This window comes from Carlito syrichta, unplaced genomic scaffold (assembly GCF_000164805.1).
Source record: "Carlito syrichta isolate Samal-C Ts95f unplaced genomic scaffold, Tarsius_syrichta-2.0.1 Scaffold309701, whole genome shotgun sequence".
Lineage (NCBI taxonomy): Eukaryota > Metazoa > Chordata > Mammalia > Primates > Tarsiidae > Carlito > Carlito syrichta.
In genome coordinates this window covers 37,866-44,294 of record NW_007253797.1, presented here as the reverse complement: position 1 = coordinate 44,294, position 6,429 = coordinate 37,866, and the positions used below count along the sequence as shown (strand labels likewise).

Genomic DNA, 6,429 nt, shown 5'->3' with positions numbered 1-6,429 from the left:
GGGATGGGAGGGAGGGAAGGGAAGGGGGGAGAGAAAAATAAAAAAATTAATTAGCTGGGCACTGTGTGTAGTTCCAGCTACTTGGAAATTTGAGGCAGAAGGATCACCTGAGCCCAACAGATCGAGGCTGCAGTAGCCATGATTGTGCCACTGCATTCCAGCCTGGGTGATAGAATGAGACTTCAACTCAAAAAAAAAAATTTAATTTAATTTAATTTAAATTAAAAAATAAAAGTAATCTCCATCTTATAAAAGATCAACTTGTCCTCATATTAATGACACATGCATTCACCAACTAGACCGTAAGTAATTTCCAGGAAGCAAATAATACTGTCCCTACCCCACAAACATGGCACAATGCTGGGTGCACAGCGAGCTGCTGGTAATTACTTGTGGATTACTTGTCATGGGTTGAACCATGACAGATAAAAAAAATCTCAAACACTAAAGAAGCTCAGAAAGCCTCCAGAGATAAAAGAGCTATCCGTTTCCAAATTATCAATGTGCCAATGCTTCATAGACCAGGTGAAGCCAGCATCCTCCAAGAGAGAACTCAGAGAGTGTAGTGGTGCAAACACAACTCACTGTAGCCTCGACCTCCTGGACTCCAGTGATTCTTCCTCCTCAACTACCTGTGTAGCTGAGATGACAGGTACGTGACACCATGCCCAGCTAATTTTTTTATTTTTGTAGAGACGAGGTCTCGCCATGTTGCCCAAGCCCATCTCGAACTCCTGGGCACAAGCGATTCTCCTGCCTCGGGATTTCAGGCATGAGTTATCACAAGCCTGGCTTAAGCTTCATTTTTTTTTTTAAGATTGGAAAATATAGTTTATTTAGAAAGTAACTTAGAGAGGAGATTCACCTTCCCAAAGTAGAGGAGGGGGCCAAAGCCAAGAAACACAGCAGCCGTAGCTCAAGGAGCCACGTGGACACACCAGAGTTTAACAAAGCAATGGTCAATTTTCATTTTCAACAGGGCTCCTCTCCCAGCAGCCTGAGGGAAGCCTTAGATAACACCTGAGAATTAAGCTTCTATGAAGAGAGCTGGGCACCAAAAGGACCCTCTGAACAAAATGAAAAAATGTAAGTCTAATGACAGTGGCTGGATAGTCTCAAAATTGGCTGACCCATCACTGTCAGGGTACTTTTCACACAATCATTTTCTCAACACACATTTCTTGGGCTCATGCTGGACTCTGAGAAGACAGCGTGGACTAAAACAGCCACAGACCTGCCTCCCACCTGACCTTGACTGGAACACCTTTGTCAACCTGGGAGAAAATCCCTAGGGTTTAATCACAGGCCTGTATTTAGCTTCTCATTTAATATGTCTCATTAAAGACAAATGAATGCCAGCTTATTCAACTTTGTAGACAAGAAAGAGCAGGAAAAAAAAAAGCAAATTCATGAGAAGATGTAATTATAACCTCAAAAGCTATCAAGAGATGGGAACAGAGCGAAAGAAGATGAAATCAGATGGAAGCAAATGGACTGTCCTAAATCGGAGCTCAAAGAACCAACCACACAAGGGCAGGGTGGGGGACCCCTCACGCAGCCTAAAAAGAACTGAGGTGGTGATATAAGGGGAACTAGGGAACCAGGAGACGAGGGTTCTGGTTCTAGCAGCAGGGGGAGGCAAGTCTCAAAGTGGGGATTTGCTTTTCTCATCAGAACTCTAGGGGATTGAGCCAGGACAGCTCTCAGGCCCACCTGGCTCCACCAGCACAGAAATGACATTTACGTTTGCACACCACTGTGTCCCTAGCACCTAACACCATGCCCAGTGCACAGCAAGGACTCCCCAAGTACCCGGGAATGAATGACAGTGCTAACAGAAACTCTACAAGTTACTCCTATAATGTGTGTCCCTTCCCATTGCCCTTCCCTCCCACAAACCTTAATACATTCTTGGGTTCAAAAAACAGAAACAATGTCTGGACAAAAGGGGTCATAATTCTATAACCACATATATATTCCTTTTTTTTTGGTCAGGGTCTCACTCTGTTGCCTGGGCTGGAGTACAGTGGCACAATGCTGGCTCACCACAGCCCCGATCTCCTGGGCTCAGGCGATCCTCCTGCCTCAGCCTCATGAGTAGCTGGGATGATAGGTGCATGCTACCACACACAGCTAACTTTTTATTTTTTTGTAGAGACAAGGTGTTCCTATGTCGCCCAGGCTGGTCTCAAACTCCTGAGCTCAAGTGATCCTCCGGCCTCGGCCTCCCAAAGTGCTGAGATTACAGGCATGAGCCACTATGCCTGGTATATACATTCCATTTTAAAAGGATCATTGACACGTTGGATTTCAGTCAGAAGAGGGTAACCCACCTGGTGAAGAGTTTACCATCTCCCATAAGGACAGGATGACATAATGGCTGAAGGAACTAAGGACATTCTGTTCTGGGGACAATAGGAGCTAAGAACAGCCATGGAGATGCTGTCAAGTATTTTGAACAATGCATCAGTATAACTCTAGAAGGCAAATGGGGAAGCAAAGATAAAAATTTGAAGTAGGCAGTGAGTGCCTGTATCTGCTTCCAGTTCCCAATTCTGCCCTTGAGCACTACTGACTGCGGCTGTCCCTCCCTCAGGTGTCTCCTGAGATGTAGGAAGAAGTTTTCCATTCACGCCTCATTAAAATGAAGCCTGCTGCTTCTGTGTATGGAGGCAGAAGACACCCGGATTTTTAAAGACACATTTAAATAAAACATATTAGATGAGACTGGGCACGCTCAGGGTAAAACGACACATGTGATGGAATACTATGCAGTCATAAAGAACAAAATTGTGGTCTTCGCAACAACTCAGATGCAGCTGGAGACCATCATGCTAAGTAAACTATAACAGAAACAAAAAAACTGAATATCGCACGTTCTCACTCCTAAGCGGGCCCTGATCACTGGTCACATGAGCACAAGGGTGGGATCAGCAGACACTGGACACTGTTAGGGAAGGGAGGGGGAGAGGGAGGCACGTGGCAACATGCTAGGTACCTGGTCCACTACCAGAGGGCCAGAGAAGGCCAGTTAGAAGCCTAAACTTCACCTGCACATTGCACACAACTCACTCACGTAAAAATCCTCACAGGTACCCTACAACTCTAAGATAAAATATTAAATAAATAAGACATATCCTATAAACTACTGTCTTGTAGGTGAAACCATCCCACATGGGGGACTCTGACAGAGTTCTAGATAGGGCATGTGGAGATGTTCATGGGTTTCTGGGTTTGGGCTGAGAAAATTGAGAAGCAAACACAAGCAGCAGAACTTGAGGAAAGAAGTCTAGCTGCAATTTCTGCTTCTACCCTAATTGCACTTGTGTCCATTAACAATGGCAACCACAATCATTCTTCCTTATCTGCAATATGTGCTAGGGTTTGCGGCAGGGCTTTTGTCGTTGTTGTCTCCTAAGGCACAATAGTAGGCTTCCGGGCACCACGAACGTCTACCAGGTTTCCACCGCCACTTACAAAGCCCCTATCATGACACCGGGAAATGGCTGTCACCTTCCACCTCCTTTCTCAGAGACCCGTGCAGCCCAGGAGGGGGGAGACCTGGGACCCAAGCCCAAGCCCTTCTACTCTGAACACCGAGCTCCTCCCGCCAGGGCATGGCACTCAGGAGAGACCAGCCTCACACCTAGACCCACAGCCCCCTGAGAGCCCGGGCAGGAAGCAGAGTGCCACAGAGGCAGACATACCCTGACACTCGGGGGACAAGGGGCGGGTGGCAGTCCGAGAGCACCACGGGAAAGAGCAGCCAGTGGAAAGAAGCAACAGGATGAGGGCTGGGAGAGCTGGGAGACCTGGAACAAAGGTCACACACGTCAAGCAAAAGAGCAGCAAGACTGCCCTGCATGCTGGGCTTCTGTATCTGTTCTTTTATTTATTTGTCTATTTAGAGACAAGGGTCTCACTCTGTTGCCCAGGCTGGAGTGCAGTGGTGGGATCGTAGTTCACTGTAGTCTCCAACTTCTGGGCTCAAGATTCTCCTGCTTTAGCCTTCTTGTTGCCTCAGCCTCCCGAGTGGCTGTATCTGTTTTGTTACCAATGGCTTTACCCAGTGGAGGAAGGAACCGGGAAGCTGCTCTAGGTGCCGTTTCTTGCCACAACTGCCCTAAAATAGGAATACTACAGTCTTTGCCATTCTTGTCAATCAAGCTAAGTCGTTGATTACCTTTCCCTTAGTTTTCAGAAGGTATTTCATTCATTCGTTCGGTGGTATTCTGATCTGAGTCAGAGGCTGGAGCAGTGGGAAAGCAGACGGCCCTGCCCTGGGGTTGGTGACACTCAACACAGAGCATGGTAGAAGCTTCTCAACCCCAAGATCCAGAGCCAGACTGAATGTCACAGCTGGAGAAAATGGGGGGAAGGGGGACCTCCCAACTCAAAAACTTCCACACTGGTGACCAGAGTCCCTGGCAGCAAGCCAAGTTCACGCTTTCAGATGTGTGGATGCCCAATAAAGGCTCAAATTATAGAACTTGTATCAGGATAGAGAAAGGAACTGCTTAATGCCACAAGAGGAGAGCTGAGGACCATTTTCTCTCTTAGAAAAGGGGTGACTCCATCTTCAGAAACAAAGTCTGGGGCCAGGCACAGCGGCCCACACTTGGAATCCCAGCACTTTGGGAAGCTGAAGAGGGAGGATGGCTTGAGACAAGAAGTTCAAGACCAGCCTGGGCAACACAGCAAGACTGCATCTCTATTTTTTAAAAAAAGAAAGAACTGGACACAATGGCTCACACCTATAAACCCAGCACTTTGGGAGGCCAAGGAGAGAGGATTGCCTGAGTCCAGTGGTTCAAGACTAGCCTGGGCAACTCTGTGAGTCCACATCTGTATAACAAATCAAAAAATTAGCTGGGCATGATGGCACATGCGTGTAGTTCTAGCTACTAGGAAGGCTGAGGTGGAAGGATGGCCTGAGCCCAGCAAGTAGAGGCTGCACCGGCCATGAGAGTGCCACTGAACTCCAGCCTGGGTGACAGAGTGAGACTCTGACTAAAAAAAAATTCTTTTTATAAAAAAGAAAGAAAATATATATTATCCAAAATGGCTTAGTAGAGTATAATTCTTGTACTTCTTCAAACCTCCGAGGAAATAAACATACTAGAATATACAACAAACTTTATGGCTGCATCAGTGAAACGTAAAATCTTGTAAAGGGCACTATTACAGGCATTTTTAACCAATTAAAATAATTTTTTAAGGATAATTTTTAAGTTAAAAAATAGGATGAAATTATTTGTAAGACTGCAGGTGAGATTGAAGTTCTAGCTTAAGATTTTTCTTGTTTTCTATATTCCATGCTTTAATTCAAACACTCATTTGCTGCAAACAGAAAAATAATACATGAGTCATAACTCAATACTGAACACTGAGACACCTAAAATCGTTGTTTTATACTTAGTAAGTTGCTTATTGGAGCAAGTTATCTTGTACTAACACTTTTTCATTGTTGGAAACGCCATGATCCTCTTCTCCCTCCTTGTTTTAAAATCACCCCATGCTCTAATCTGGAATGATTATTTGAATACTGTTTGGATAACAGAGTTTATTTTCAGGGCTGGAGTTATACAACGGCCATTCATGTGAATGAATCTTTTAGTATAAAAGAAAAAAGTCACAGACTCTTATCTCTTAGTATTAAATAGTTCCCTTCCCTAGACTGGTCCAGACTCAACAATTGTGGGTTTTGTTGTGATGGTGGTTTTTTGTTGTTTTTCTGAGACGGAATCTCACTCTGCTCCCCAGGCTGAAGTGCAGTGGCACCATCAGGGCTCATAGCAACATCAATCTTCGGGTTCAGGAGATCTTCCCGCCTCAGTCTTCTGAATGCCGGGACTACAAGCGCGCCACCATCACGCCCGGCTAATTTTTAAAAATATTTTTGTAGATTTGGAGTCTCACTGTGTTGCCCAGGCTGGTCTGGAATTCCTTGGCTCAAGTGATCCTCCTGACTCAGCCTCCCAAAGGGCTGGGATTACAGGCCTGAGGCACCACGCCCAACACACTTGAGCTTCTATTAGGCACCGACATATTTTAAGAGAGCACAGAATCGGCTCCCAGGGGGAAGCTACAAACCAAACCTGTTCCAGGTGTAGACTGCAAATTCGAATCTGCCTTACCTCTAAACACAGGAAAAAGAGCGGGTTTGGTCATTTCTTCCCTGGTAGCAGCTTCTCTTCCAAACGCAGGCACCTGTGCAAAATGCCGAGGACACAAAATCATCTCTGCCCTGCATGTCTCCCCCAAACCCGACAGTAAAGAGGGCGAGCGCCGGACGCAGGAGGACCCAGGCCTGCCACCAGCCCCACCCCACGGCTGGGGAGAGCGGATCCCGCTGCACCTTCTGATTTCTCCTAAACCGCCCGCAGGCCCCCTGGAGACCGCCGCGCACGACCCGGAGCCCACGCCCCT

General features: G+C 46.4%; 1 protein-coding gene across 3 annotated transcripts in view; it reads right to left on the bottom strand.

Annotated features, from left to right (window-relative positions):
• The window catches only part of B3GALNT1 (beta-1,3-N-acetylgalactosaminyltransferase 1 (globoside blood group)), a 17,797-nt gene extending 11,585 nt beyond the window's left edge, over positions 1–6,212 (bottom strand). For 2 of the 3 annotated variants that reach the window (XM_008067540.2, XM_008067539.2), the window contains exon 1: positions 6,138–6,212. The gene's annotated coding sequence lies outside the window, so the exon portion shown is untranslated. Of the gene's footprint in view, positions 1–3,707; positions 3,813–6,137 lie in introns of all 3 variants that reach the window. The other variant, XM_021717331.1, reaches the window with a different exon arrangement.
• Positions 6,213–6,429: the final 217 nt, after the last annotated feature.